This window comes from Phocoena phocoena, chromosome 5 (genome assembly GCF_963924675.1).
Source record: "Phocoena phocoena chromosome 5, mPhoPho1.1, whole genome shotgun sequence".
Taxonomy (NCBI): Eukaryota; Metazoa; Chordata; class Mammalia; order Artiodactyla; family Phocoenidae; genus Phocoena; species Phocoena phocoena.
Window position 1 is genome coordinate 35,142,340 of NC_089223.1, and position 15,753 is coordinate 35,158,092.

A 15,753-nucleotide genomic window follows, 5' to 3' on the forward strand; every position below is an offset into this window, starting at 1 on the left:
GTTACATTTCAAATTTATTAAATGTATGTGAACAAACATTTTATTTTATCATCTTAAAGCACCCAAACTCTTTCAAACTACCCAAAGACCATCAGGAGCTACCAGTGTTTCAAGGACTGTTCTTTAAGAAACATTGCCCTAGGAGTTCATTGCAGATATCTCAGGGAATGCAACAAAAGGCAAGAGGAATGAGTGGCTGGCAGAACAGAAGACAACTCATTTCAACAAGAAGATTCAGCTTTTATCTAATTTACATATTGAGCTTCTAAGGAAAATGTTTACTTCAAGAAGTATTTCTACTTCAAGGAATATTTTTATATTTAAAAAGCACAATCACTAAGTTTGTCTAGAATATAAACATGAAAAAATTAAAGATAAATTATTTGAATGACCTCATACTATTAGCTAGTGGCACAGTTAGAACAAGAATCTAAGGTCTCCCAACACAGCTGGTCTTTTCACATATCACTTTCTCTCCTTTAGAATAGAGGAAGGAAAAGGGGGTATGATCGTTTTAGAGGAAAAAGCTACTAACACTGTAGAAAGAAGGTCTAAGGGATATGCCAAAAGTAAGTAACATGTAGCATACCCAGTAAAACTTCTGTCATGAGCAAGATAAAGGGAAGAAATATATAGGGAATAGTTTTATTCTACTGGATGTCTGAGAAAAGAAAGAAAATTAAGAAAGTTACTCATGTTATTTTGTTTCAGGAGTTAAAGTGAAACCTATTTAAGAGGTTACCAACTGGATTAGCAGATTTTGTTATACAAAACTAACTATTCAGTAGTTTTGCTCTGATTAAAGTTATTTCTGTGTAAGACATAGAATTCACTTGTAAGTTCCATTCTCTGAAAATACCATTTCCCAGCCAGAACTATGCTAAAAAACAAGCATCAACTGCTGACCTTTTAAATTCATCACTCTTTGTAATTCCAATCACAGAAAAATACTTAGGAAAATGTGGCTCTTTCATCTCTGTGTGGTAGTGGACACACAGCTCTTCCTACAGAAGCTGGCAACCTCCAGTTCCTTTCCTCACTTGTGAGAAATGCTTTGAAAAAGCCATTTCCAGCCAAAGTTCTCAGCCTTCTATTTCCTTCTTTACTTAAAATGAGGAAATGATTTGTAGAAAGGGAAAAAAAACAATAAAAGGATTCATTTATTGTCTACTTAGCTGGTCTGAATTATCTCCTAATTCACATTTTTGCTGATTTTGAGAACTCCTCAAGTCCCTTCTCAGCACTTGACAGACCAGCTATTTTGTAAATTTTTGTTCTCGTAATCAACCTGGGAGTTGATAAAAAAAAAATGCTAAACTTTCTTCAACTTATGTCAGATGTTAGACTAAGATTACTATATAAAATGATCCAAGAAACAGATAAAAATCAAAATTGTGTGTGTGGTTTATTTAAAAACATACAATCAACACTGCAAATCTTCACATTACTTATTCTTACAATAAATATCCTGTAACGATAGTTATTTGGGTTAACAATGAAGTAAGTGCCTTTGCATCCCCAAGGAACCACAGATTAGGAAGAGCTAACATTTATTGTTTGCTACATGCCACTTTATGTGCATCATCTCACTTAATCCTCACGTCAGTTTATGACGAGGTCACACTTTACAAATGTGAAAAGTGAGACTTAGTAACGAACTTAAATAAGTTTCCTGAGGTCACATAGCTAGCCATTAAAGTACAGAGCTAGACAGACAATAATTATATTTCATTCTCCATAATAGGTAAGGATGCAGCAAGGGTATTACTCATAACATTGCCATATCTTCTTTATAAAGACTCATGGCAGAAGCCACTGTTGGTCTCAATTCCAAGAATAATTGAGCTTCTCCTGAGTAAATGAATATTCTTATCCTTATATTGCCTACTAATAAATGTACGCCCTCTTGAAGCAGTGAAAAAAAAATCTTAAAGTATTTACCCCATAAGTCTTCCTAACAAACATCCTCATTTTGTTCCCTTTCTCATTTTTCCCTTGAGACCACTTCCTTCATTTGTGTAATCTGTGTTTCATTTGATCTCGTTTTACTTTCTCTGTCCATAATAGGTATCTGAAAGTTTTTCTGGAACAGAAAGGAGATAAATGTATAAACACATAAACAAAACTGGGATGATAATAGTCTAGAAATGTGAAAGATTATTATTACAGAAAAAATGTCACTCTATGATGAAAATTTTTTTCAGATCACCGGCATAGTGGATAACTCAACAAGTGTCAAAGTAAGAATTTATTTTGAGAGACTAGCTTGTTGTTGGTAGAATTCCTTTCTCAAATGGTAGAATGTCAACTTATCTCAAAAGAGCTTTGCCATCTCAACAACTTGAAAATTTCAACCTTAGTTTTTCTTCTGAAATTGTCTAGAAAGGATACAAATGAAGCTCAGTGGTGAGGATGAGGGAGAGTTGATAAGGAGTTGCTGCTGTTTTCTGGGTTTTTCCTTCTTTGTGCAAAACAGAGTGACTAGGCATGTTTCTTTTTTTTTTTTCTCTAAAACTTCATAATGGAGTACGTTTCATAGTTTAGCATGTAAGTGAATATTTGCATTACTCTTCTCTTTTAAAAAAATGAAATCGCAGAAAACCCCAGAAATGCTGCTCTTTCTCTTTCCTTTATCAGTTTCCAGCAAACCAAAACAAGGCACTGTTTCTCCTGGGTAAAAAAAGACTCATTTACTGACCAATTCAATGATACCATTTTGTAACCATTTGATATTTTGAAATTACCAATAATATGAAATTATAAGAATTACTGTAATTGTCAATATTGTTATTATTACAACAAATGAGGATGACACAAATAAATAACCAGCGATGAAAGACTTTTTATTTCAATATTCTCTATAGTACTACCATTAAAATCATTAAAAGATAGTGTACCTAAGTGGACCAGTACAGAAATTAGGTCCAAAATTTACCAGATTTTTCTCCATCTTCTCTCATATATATCCCTTATGATGTTTTTTAAATAGGTAAAATTACAAAATCTTAATATTCTTCCTTTTTGACAATCACAATGTCCTCTCTGTAACTTCAATTTACAAAAGTTGGCATTTTAACATATATAAAACATATTGCGTTGATCAGTATATATTACTTCAAAGGACTCATTCTGTTTATGTTAGATTAAAAATATGAAAGTGATTTTTATTTTTAAAAAAATTGGAAATTTTTCTGAGGTAGAATTATACCTATAGATAACATTCTTAATTGAATCTATTTAAGAACAATAAAAGTTCTGAGGTGAGATATTGGCCTTGAGTTCAGTACAGTAATTTTTACTTTGGGTAGTTTACATATGGATTCTTCACCTGAGTTCCATCTGATTAAATTGTTCAATTGAGAATATTTTCAGTAAAATGAGGAAAATGAGGAAAATGAGTCTGAGGAGTCCCTGACCATTTAATCATCCTGGTTCTCACAGATCCTTGGAATGAACATCAATGAATTGCCTTAGACCTTCCCATCATTCACGTTTCCTACCAAGACTGATACTGATCCCAAGGCTCTTGTAAAATGAGCAAGCACAGACAGCCCAGACTAAATTGGTTCACTGGAATACATACTGAGGAGGCACCTTGAAATTCAGTATGCTAAAATAAAGACAAAACCCAACAAAACCCTCTATGTCTTATTACATTTCTAAAATCACCTTTCTTTCTTAAAGATAGATTTATTTTCTTTACTGAGGATCTTAGATTAGAAACTTCCCTGAAGACAATTCAAGCCTGGGTAATGTGACTGGCATGGGCATGTAGAGAGATCACTTCACTGACCACAGAAACAACACCACCTGTGGACTACCACATGGAAGCTGTTTAATTAAACACAGCATCACATGCAGAGTAATTTCTGATGGGAAATGAAGATCCCACTTGAAGCTGCTAGGGGCATTAGACAAGCAAAATGTAATTATCTGAACTGAAATCCAGCTGACATCTCTGACAGCAAGTACCAGGGAATCTTTAAGGATCAGATGTTCCATTTTAAGTCAGAGTTCCTGGTTTCAGTGTCCTCTACTCTCCATCTCCTTCTCCCCAAGGTAGAGAGGACACCTTATGCTGAGTCACCAGCACCATTTAATTTGGCTTCCAATTCTTCTTGCTATGCAGAGGAGACCAGTTTTATACTAACAGAGTAACTGAGACAAGCATCCAAATATTTTAGGCCAAATGAATTTTGATTCTTTTCAAATTAAAAGGATTGTGTAATATTTATAGAGGCTAGAATTCTGCCTCGTTCTCCTTCCCATTCCAAACAAAACCAGTTTTCTTTGTTTTTTTTTTAAATTTGCACTTCCACCTCAGATATCTCAGATGGTTTTTCTGTGGTGCTCAATGAAGGCATTCATTTAAAGTATGTCTTTTGTAAATTAATCTCTTAAGAATGAACTCTTCAGCCTTTTAGCCATAGGTTCTACGTTTTACGCAGAAACAAAGTGAACAGATTATAACTAGGATATGATCTGAGCTGTGCCAATGATTGGTCTCAATATTTTCAGTATCTCAAGTGAGATTAGTGAACACAATCTCTAAGATGTGCTCTTCGCCTTAAAAAAAATAAATAAACTTCAGAAAATTCAAAGATATTAAGAATTAGAGGTAGAAACGTTTTCTAAGTTTAATTAGCTTTTCATTGTGAAGGCATATTTCTTACAGTATATATATATATATATATATATATATATAATTACATACATACATAGTCTCCATTTTAATTTTCGATATCTCAGTTCACATTGGCTAAAATACCTTCCCCTGGGAATATCTTTTATAATCAGGCTTGGTTGTTAGAAATTTTTCCTTGGTATTTACTCAGATCAATTTTTCCTTTGTTTTAGGTTCATGCTTAACTACATCCCATTGGACTTCTCTAAACAATTCTTTTCTTTTCCCCCTGATTCATCACAGGAAAAACACTGCTCACTTGCTTGACAAATTTACCATTGTCCTTCTCATAACTTTTTTTTACTTTGACTCCTCTCCCCCCCACCCTTTAAAGACAGTAATTGTTGGTCCTGTTGTATGGTCATTATCCCAGAATAATTATTAACACCAGGGAGCTGGTTTGGATAATAAATAATACAGCTACCTTAAACTTAAGACACTGATTGGGTGATATCTTCCTTCCAGAGAAAACTTAGAGTACCAGACAATGTACTCAGGAGATCACTCTCATAATTATGTAGAAAAAGTTATGAAACTGGGGCTTCCCTGGTGGCCCAGTGGTTGAGAGTCCACCTGCCGATGCAGGGGACACGGGTTTGTGCCCTGGTCTGGGAAGATCCCACATGCCGCGGAGTGGCTGGGCCTGTGAGCCGTGGCCGCTGAGCCTGCGCGTCCGGAGCCTGTGCTCCGCACTGGGAGAGGCCACAACAGTGAGAGGCCCGCGTACCGCAAAAAAAGAAAAAAAAAAAGTTATGAAACTGAACATAATGGCTACTCTCTTTATGCTCTACTTCTTCATTGCATTAGAATGCTAACATGTTTAGTGTGAATTATGTAACCATCTGTTTAATACCTTCTTTCTGCTCTAGACTAAAGCTTCATGATAGCAGGGCCATATTTCTCTGCTTCTTCCCACTATCCTCAGAACCAGCACAGTGACCATCACAAAATAGGTGATTAACAAATATTTGTTGAGTAAAGAAATAAATGAAGTTGGATCTCAGAAAGTCTTAGAGGCTTGTGTAGCCTGAAATCTGCTTTATCTTCTCTATATCACTCCAGTCCTCTCATCAACCTCATCTTTTTGTTTGGTTTTATACAATTATTTGCACTCTGATTTGTATTTGTGAGAATATAGCTAATTACCAACAAACTACATTCCTACCAACCCGAGTTCCTGAAATTAAACTCAAAGGAATTTGTGCTCCAAGATTAGTATTTGTCAACTATTGACAAGGATGAATGCATCTAGAAAACCCAGATCCTATTAACAAAATTAATCTTATTTAAAATCCTATAACCTACCCACCCATTCATTCACAGCACGGAATCCTGGATTTTACTCTTCTCCAATTTCCAAAAGACATTGCTCTGAATTTATCCATCTCCAATAGCTCTGTACTGTAGCTCCTTTTCATGATCCTCTAAATATAGTGCTCTTTCTCTCTTCCTTTCATTACCAGACTTTTTGAATAAATGGCTTAGCTTTATTTTTTCTTGTCTTTGGAAGTATAGTTGAATTACAGTGTTGTGTTATTTACTGCTGTACAGCAGAGTGACTCAGTTGTGTAAGTGTGTCAACTATTCAGGAAGAAATTATTGCCTGCTTAGGGACTCTTGACACAGTAGGGTAAGTACTGTACTAATCACCACTTTCTTTTCATTAAATACCTATCGATTAGATAACTCCTACTGGGATGTTAACGAGCTACTGTAGGACAGTTCTGTCTAATTGAAATACAATGTGAGCCACAAACATGAATCAAACATGCAATTTAAAATTTTCTACTACCCACACTAAAAAAGTAAAAATGAAAGGTGAAATTAATTTTCATAATATATTTTATTTAGCTAAATATATCCAAAATATTATTGTTTCAACATATAATCAATATAAAATTTTTTTCTTGTGGGAATTTATTTTTTATTAAATTATAGTTGAATTACAATGTGTTAATTACTGTTATACAGCAAAGTGACTCAGTTATACAAATATATATATATATATATATATATATATATATATATATATATATATATACACACACATCCTTTTTCATATTCTTTTCCATTAAGGTTTATCACAGGATACTTAATATAGTTCCCTGTGCTGTACGGTAGGACTTTGTTGTTTATCCATTCTATATATACCAATCTGCATCTGCTAATCCCAAACTCCCAATCCAACCCTCTCTGACTCCCCACCCCCTTGGCAACCACCAGTCTATTCTCTGCATCCCTGATATTGTCTCATAGATAGGTCCATTTGTGTCATCTTTTAGATTCCACATATAATTGATATCATATGGTATTTGTCTTTTTTTCTGACTTCACTTAGTATGATAATCTCTAGTTGCATCCATGTTGCTGCAAATGGCATTATTTCATTTTTTATGGCTGAGTAGTATTCCGTTGTATATATGTACCAGGTCTTTTGATCCATTCATCTGTCAATGGGCATTTAGGTTGTTTCCATGTCTTGGTTATTGTGAATAGTGTTGATATGAACATAGGGGTAAATGTATCTTTTTGAATTATAGCTTAGTCATGATATATGCACAGGAGTGGGATCATATGGTAATTCTATTTTTAGTTTTCTGAGGAACATCCATACTGTTTTCCACACTGGCTACACCAATTTACATTCCCACCAACAGTGTAGGAGGGTTCTCTTTCTCCACAACCTCTCCAGCATTTCTTATTTGTAAACTTTTTAATAATGGCCATTCTGACTGGCATCAGGTAGTAATTCACTGTAGTTTTGATCTGCATTTCTCTAATAGTTAGCAATGTTGAGCATCTTTTCATGTGCCCACTGACCATCTGTATTTCTTCTTTGGAGAAATATCTCTTTAGGTCTTCTGCCCATTTTTCGATTGGGTTGTTAGCTTTTTTGTTGTTGAGTTGTATGAGCTGTTTCTGTATTTTGGAACTTAAGCCCTTGTCATTTGCAAATATTTTCTCCCATTCTGTAGGTTATCTTTTCATTTTGTTTATGGTTTCCTTTGTGTGCAAAAGCTTGTAAATTTGATTAGCTCGCATTTGTTTATTTTCATTTTTATCTCTACTACCTTGGGAGACTGATCTAAGAAAACATTGGTATGATTTATGTCAGAGAATGTTTAGCTTATGTTCTCTTCTAGGAGTTTTATGGTGTCATGTCTTATGTTTAAGTATTTAAGCCATTTTGAGTTTATTTTTGTGTATAGCAAGAGGGTATGTTCCATATTCATTGATTAACACGCAGCTGTCCAACTTTCCCAATACCATTTGCTGAAGAGACATTTTCCCATTGTCTATTCTTGCCTCCTTTGTTGAAGATTAATTGACCATAGGTGTGTGGGTTTCTTTCTGGGCTGTCTATTCTGTTCCATGGATGCATATGTCTGTTTTTGTGCCAATATCATGAGGTTTTGATTACTGTAGCTTTGTAATATTGTCTGAAGTCTGGGATGGTTATGCTTCCTACTTTGTTCCTTTTCTTGAGAATTGCTTTGGCAGTCCTGGGTGTTTTATGGTTCCATATGAATTTTAGGATTATTTGTTTTAGTTCTGTGGAAAAGGTTGTGGGTTTGTCATAAATACTTTTACTATTTTGAGACACGTCCCCTCTGTACCCACTTTGGTGAGAGTTTTTATCATGGATGGATGTAGAATTTTGTCAAATGCTTTTTCTGCATCTATTGAGAAGACCATGTGTTTTTTGTCTTTTCATTTGTTTTTGTGGTGTATCACATTGATTGATTTGCATATGATGAAACTTTCTTGTGAACTTGGGATGAATCCCACTTGGTCATGGTGTATGATCATGGTGCATGATCCTTTTTATGTGTTGTTGGATTCAGTTTGTTGAGAATATTTACATCTATGTTCATCAAAGATATTGGCCTGTAATTTTCTTTTTTGGTGGTGTCTTTGGTATCTGGTTTTAGTATCAGGGTGATGGTGGTTTCATAGAATGTCCTTGGGAGTGTTCCCTCCTCTTCAATTCTTGGAGGAGTTTGAAAGGATCATTATAAGTTCTTCTTTGTATGTTTTGTAGAATTCGCCTGTGAAGCTGCCTGGTCATAGGGAGTTTTTTAAATTACAGATTCTATTTCAGTTCTAGTGATTGGTCTGTTCAAACTATCTATTTCTTTTTGATTCAGTTTTGGTGGGATGTATATTTCTAGAAACTTGTCCATTTCTTCTAGGTTGTCGAATTTGTTGGCATATAATTGTTCATAGTATTCCCTTATGGTTTTTCGTATTTCTGTGGTATCAGCTGTTATGTCTCCTTTTTCATTTCCTATTTTGTTTATTTGTGTTCTCTGTTTTCTTCTTGGTGAGCCTGGCTAGAGGTTTGTCTATCTTGTTTATCCTTTCAGAGAAACAGCTCTTGGTTTTAGTGAAGTTTTCTATTTTTTAATCTCTATTTTATTTATTTCCTCTCTGATCTTTATAATTTCCTTCCTTCTGCTGACTTTAAGTTTTGTTTCTTCTTCTTTTTCTAATTCTTTTAATTGGTAAGTTAGGTGGTTTATTTGAGATTTTTCTTGTTTTTGAGGAAGGCATGTATTGCTATGAACTTCCCTCTAATAACTGCTTTTGTGTATTCTGGTTTTTTTAATGTAATGTCCTGAAAATATCAAGTTTAATTCTCCTATTGTATCACTTAGTATCTCTGTTGCCTTATTGATTCTCTGTCTGGAATATTTGTCCATTGATGTGAGTGAGGAGTTAAAGTCTCCTATTATTGTATTCCTGTCAATTTCTCCCTTTATGTCTGTTAGTATTTGTTTTATGTATTTGGATCCTCCTATGTTAAGTACATATATGTTGACAAGTGTAAAATTCTCTTCTTGTATTGATCCTTTTACCATCATATAGTGCCCTTCTTTATCTTTCTTTATGGTCTTTGCTTTAAAGTCTATTTTGTCTGATATGAGTACTGCAACCCCCATTTCTTGTCATTTCCATCTGCATTAAATATCTTTTTCCATCCCCTCACTTTCAATCTATGTATGTTCTTTTACCTAAAGTGGATCTCTTGTAGACAGCATATCTTAGGCTTTTTTTTTTTTACCCAGTCTGCCACTTTGTGTCTTTTGATGGGATCATTTAGTCCATTGACATTTAAAGTAATTATTGATAGATATGTATTTCTTGCCATTTTAAACCTTGTTTCTCTGTTGGTTTTATATTTCTTCTTTGTCTCTTTCTTTTTCTTTTTTGTTTTTCCTTTTGTGGCTTGATGATTTTCTTTTGTATTATACTTATGTTCTTTCCTTTTTGGTCTTTTTAAATCTATTGTATGCTTTAAATTTGTGGTTACCCTGTTTTTCAATTATGCTAACCCCTTCCTTTATCTACTTGCCTTAGATTAGTAGTTGTATAAGCTCAAACACATTCTAGGGGGAAAAAATCTACATTTTATTACTCTCCTCCCCCACATTTTATAATTTTGATGTCCTCTTTTAATCTTGATGTTTATCCTTTTGCTGTTCATTGTTGTTATCACCACTTTCATGGAAAATTTAAGTGATTTATTTTCCAATTGTGACTATCTCTTACCTATAGATTTTTACTTATTTTCTATTTAGAGAAAACTTTTCAATATTTCCTTTAGGATAAGTTTAGTATTGCTTTATTCTTTTAGTTTTTGCTTGCCTAAGAAATTCTTTATCTCTCTTTCTATTTTAAATGATAATCTTGCTGGGTAGAGTATCCTAAGTTGCAGATTTTTCCCTTTCAGTACTTTGAATATATCTTGCCACTCCTTTCTGGCCTGCAACATTTCTGTAGAGAAATCAGCTGATAGCCTTATTTGGGTTCCCTTATAACTGACTCTTAGTTTTTCTCTTGCTGCCTTTAGAATCCTCTCTTTATCAACTTTTGCCATTTTTATTATAATATGTCTTGGTATATGTCTGTTTGGGTTTATCTTGTTTGGGACTCTCTGTGCTTCCAGTACCTGGATATACGTTTTCTGCTATAGGGTTGGGAAGATTTCAGCCATAATTTCTTTAAATATATTTTTGATCCCCTTTTCTCTTTCTTCCCCTTCTAGAATCCCTATTATGTGTAGTTTGGCATGCTTTATAGGTCTCTTATATTGCTTTCTTTTTTTTTTTTTTTTTCATTTGACTTTCTGTCTTCTGTCCTGATTGGGTGATTTCCATTATTTTATCTTCCAGGTCACTTATTTGTTCTTCTGCATTATTCATCCTGCTATTCATTGCCTTTAGCTCAGCTTTCATCTCTGCAAATGAGTTTTCTAATTTTTCTTGGTTCCTCTTTATAGTTTCTAGTCCCCTTTTAGAGAACTCTGCATTTCTGTCAATAGCCTTTCTTATTTCTTTCAGTATTTTTATTATCTCCTTTTTGAAACTGGTGTCTATTAGACTGAAGAGTTCTGCTTCATTGTTTGTTCTTTCAGTGGAATGTTCTTAGTCTTTTAACTGGGAGTGGTTCCTCTGCTTCCTCATTTTATTTATATTTCTCTTACCCTGTGAGTTTAGGAGAAACAATTATCTACCGTGGTCTTGGAAAGCTATTTATATGTGGGGTCTTCCCTGTGTAGCTTGTGTGGGTTTAATATATTTGGTGCAAGGGCTGTTTTTAGCCCTTGGAGGGCTGTTTCCCCCTTGTTTGAATGTTACCTTAATTATGTACAATACCATTCCACACTTCGATTTCTGTTCCTACCTTATTTTTCCTTTTCTTTCTCTGCTGCCTTAGTCTGCCTCTTTGAGCTCATTTTCTCCACAGTCCCAGCATCCTACTCCACTCAGCCACACTGGCATAATCTTAGCTCAGGACTTGTGTGCTTACTCTTCCATCTGCCTGAAATGCACTCTCCCTTAATCTTCTCATAGCTCTCTCCTACAACTTTCAGATTTCTGCTCACCTTTCCAAAGAGTCTTGTCCTCCATCACTCTCTATCCCTGACATTGCACTTACTGCCTGACTATGATGTATTTATCATTTCCATATCTGCTCACTAGAATGTAAATATTGAATATGAAGAAGGAATTTTCTTTCTTTTTTAATCTTTCTTTTCTGAATTATCTCCAGAAACTACAATAGAATTGGAGCTCAATAAATACTTGTTGAATAAATTATGTCTGATTTTTGTTATATTTTTCCTTATATATAATAATAAGTTTTACTATTCTCATGTTCTCCATTTTGCTGGGATCATCTTTTCTTCCCTCATTGTATCATAAATGCGATTAACTGCTGAAAATATTTTTTACAAATTCCACAGATATTGATGCCTGGGAAGAGGGAACAATTCCTGAGCTTCTTTTCTGCTGTTTCCCTCTTGCACCAAATTTCTGGGTTAGGTCTCCCTCCACTACCTCTAGCTGTCAGATAAGCCATGACCCTCACCCATTCTCAGGATCTCAAATCTCCTTTCTTTTTTTGTGTTACATGGGCCTCTCACTGTTGTGGCCTCTCCCATTGTGGAGCACAGGCTCCGGATGCTCAGGTCCAATGGCCATGGCTCACAGGCCTAGCCACTCTGTGGCATGTGGGATCTTCCTGGACCGGGGCACGAACCCGTGTCCCCTGCATCGGCAGGCGGACTCAACCACTGCACCACCAGGGAAGCCCTCAAATCTGCTTTCTTAGAAAAGGTGGACAAGCCTCTCAGATTTCCTTTGCATAAACAAAGGGAACTTTAACAGAGCACCTCAGTCAAATAAACCAGTGAATCTTGCTGCTATCCCTGTATATTGTTTTCTTTTTTTTATTGTATGATTCCATTTATATGAAAAGTCTATAATAGGCAAATCCATAGGGACAGAATGTTGGTTAATGGATGCCTAGGGCTGGGAAGTGCACCCTGTATATTGTTAATGTCTGACATTTTCTCTTCCTGCTACAATAAGTGATTAAAAACTAGTAACTCATACTAGTGATTAGCATGAATTATTTATTGATTTCCCAACACAAATTCAGTCCTCACAACAACTCAATGAAGTAGGTACCATTATTAAATTCCCATTAGCTGATAAAGAAAATTAAGCTTAGAAATTTAATTAATTTTTCACTATAATAAATTTGTGAAAGAATCAGATCTGACTCAAAACCAACCACCTTTATCCCACTTCCACCATAATACTAAATCTCTTTTAGATCAAGTGGAAGAGTGAATTAATGAATAAATGAATGATTAATTGCCTTTATTTTCCATATTATAAATGGGTATTTTTTTGTTTGTTTGTTGTTTTGTTTTTTTGTGTGTGTGTGGTATGCGGGCACCTCACTGTGTGGCCTCTCCCGTTGCAGAGCACAGGCTCCAGACATGCAGGCTTAGCGGCCATGGCTCATGGGCCCAGCTGCTCCATGGCATTCCCGGACTGGGGCACGAACCCATGTCCCCTGCATCGGCAGGCAGACTCCCAATCACTGTGCCACCAGGGAAGCCCCTATAACTGGTTTCAATAATGTACTTTCAAGTTAAATATATGGAAGGGCTAGTTTTTCCCCAGGGAGAGCATCCTATGTCTAGTGCCCATTGAGCATAAAGAGCCTGAGTGACCTTTGCCAAAGATTTAGCAGAGGATGCTTCTGCACTGCATAAGAGGCATAAATCTATAATCTCCAAGGTCCCTTCAAGATCAAGTGATGCATTCTATGATTCCAAGACACTCCCATAAAGTGGAAATTTCAGAATCACAAGTGACTAGCTGTAGTCTATATAAAAAGAAGTAAAAATAATCTAATTTGGTCTTTATGATCTTCTGAAAAAGAATCATTTTAGGATGAACCCAGGAGATAACAATAAAAAATATCAACATTTTGAACTTTAATTCATATTTTCCTTTAAGTTTACACTTTTGAAGCACTGATTTTTCTCAAGAGTTGGAGAAAATTAAAATGGTAAATTACAAGCACTTTGTGTTCCTGGAACAGACTACCTAAATGCTAGAAATGCCAGCTTCAGCATGTGCTGAGAAAGCAGTCAGATGTTAGCCAGCTGAAACAATATCTCCTAGTGCATCTAAATAAAAAATTCATCTTCATTTAAAAATCAGAAATCAAAATGGAGTTCAAAATTCCCAATAAGGGTCAAGAAACTGTAAGTACTAGTGAATCTATAAACCTGCTCTTTGCCAGAGGTATCCGTGGAGTTCCTAGAACACTGAGAATGAAGCAGTAAATAAAACTCTAGATACAATCACTTACCTTCTGATCTCTGTACATTGAGCTAATAATAGTAAAGATGCCCATTATTTATTTGGTTAATTATTTGTGATTTTCACATGCCAAATTCTGATCTGGAAGAATGAGATCATATGCCCCAGCCCTGGGAGGTGCAGGAAAGAGGAGGGGAGGTGATCCATGCAGATCACGGGGAGAGCTAGGGAGGGGGAGGGTCAACCCCTAATCACTCCCCCCAAATCTCTAACAAGGCAAATGAATAAAACTGTCAAGCAAATAGAACAAAGTGCTGAAGAGCCTTGAAAATTTTAGAAATAAACATTCATTCTCAGAGTCACAGAAAAATTTAGGTTTAATTCCATAGAAATTAGTTTGAAGAAAAATGAAATTTGAATTATAATTGAGACATAAAGCCTGGATACTTTGGTTTTTCACTAGAGCTCACCACCATCTGATGAGCCAAGATGGATAAGAGCATGTTTCCCAAAGTGTGGCTCACAAACCTCAAGCATTAGAATTATAAGGGAGTTGATAAAAGAATACTGAACCTTGCATCAGAGCCAATAAATAAGATTCCTAAGGGTAGGGTTCAAACAATCTACATTTTGTAATAATACACCAGTGATTCTTATTTATACTACAGTTTGAAAATTGGGGGGACTTGAATAACATTTTTAGGTAAGTAATATTTTTTAGAGAAATGTAAAGTGCAGGATTGTGATTAGTTTTGAGTACAAGAATGAAGAAAGAGCAAGCTTAGTTTTTAGAAAACAGAAAGCAAATTCAGAAAAAAAATGTTGTAATTTAAAGAAGAGAGCTAAAACCAATTTTCTCTTTTCTAATTCCCCTTTGTTCTTAGAACAAAAAGGAGAGTCATTACACTAATAGAGTTCCACTAGTTTGTTTGAAGACATTTAATGTGTCCTTAAAAGGTCTTTTCTTCATTTTACCATGCTTCTTCTACACCCAATCTTACTTTCCTTATCTATCCTTTCTGTTTTTGCATGTTGGGATGTGTAAAATTGACACTAATCCAGGGCTAATCTTAGGCAATACTGTGAAATAATAAAAGCTTTTCTAAATGGGTAATTGAGAGGTTTCCTCTCAATTAGGATTATGCTAACTAGCAGGAAAATGCTAGTTTCCTGTGGCTACCATAAAAAAAAATGTCACAAACTAGGTGGTTTAAGACTAGAGAGATTTATTCTCTCACTATTCTGGAGGCCAGGAGTTAAAAGTCAAGGTGCTGACAGGGCAGTGCCCTCTCCAAAGGCTCTGGAGAAGAATCCATCCTATGCCCACCTCCCAGCTTTTGGTCGGTAACAGCAGTCCTTGGTGGTCCTTGGCTTAGAGATGGATCACTCCAGTCTCTGCCTCCATCTTCACATGGTGTAACCCCCTGGGTATCTCTGTCTTCACATGGAATTCCCCACTGAGTCTGTGTCCAAATTCCTCTCCTCTTATAAGGGTCTACCCCAATTCAGTATGACCTCTTCTTAACTTGATTACATCTGTAAAGATCCTATTTCCAAATTAGGTCACATTCACAGGTTCTGGGGATTATGACATGGACACCTCCTTTCAAGAGCTACCATTTAACACACTGCAGAGAAAATGGAATTTAAAAGCAGGGTAGATTTTCACCTGTCTGAAATGATTTGGATGTAGTCTTGCCTGATGTGGAATAGATTAAGTTACTTTTCGAGGCCATTCCCAAACATTTCTATTCTATAATTTTATAATCAGGTCAGAATTTGTGTTTCTAAAACCATGGCTAAAAAGAAGAAAAAAAATTTTAAGCAAATCTATCCTGAGTAAATTAAATACAATGTATTCTATTTTCAAAAATTTAAATTTACAAAAATATTTTATTCTGAAAGACAATACATTTTCATACTCAATTTTGAACAATGAAT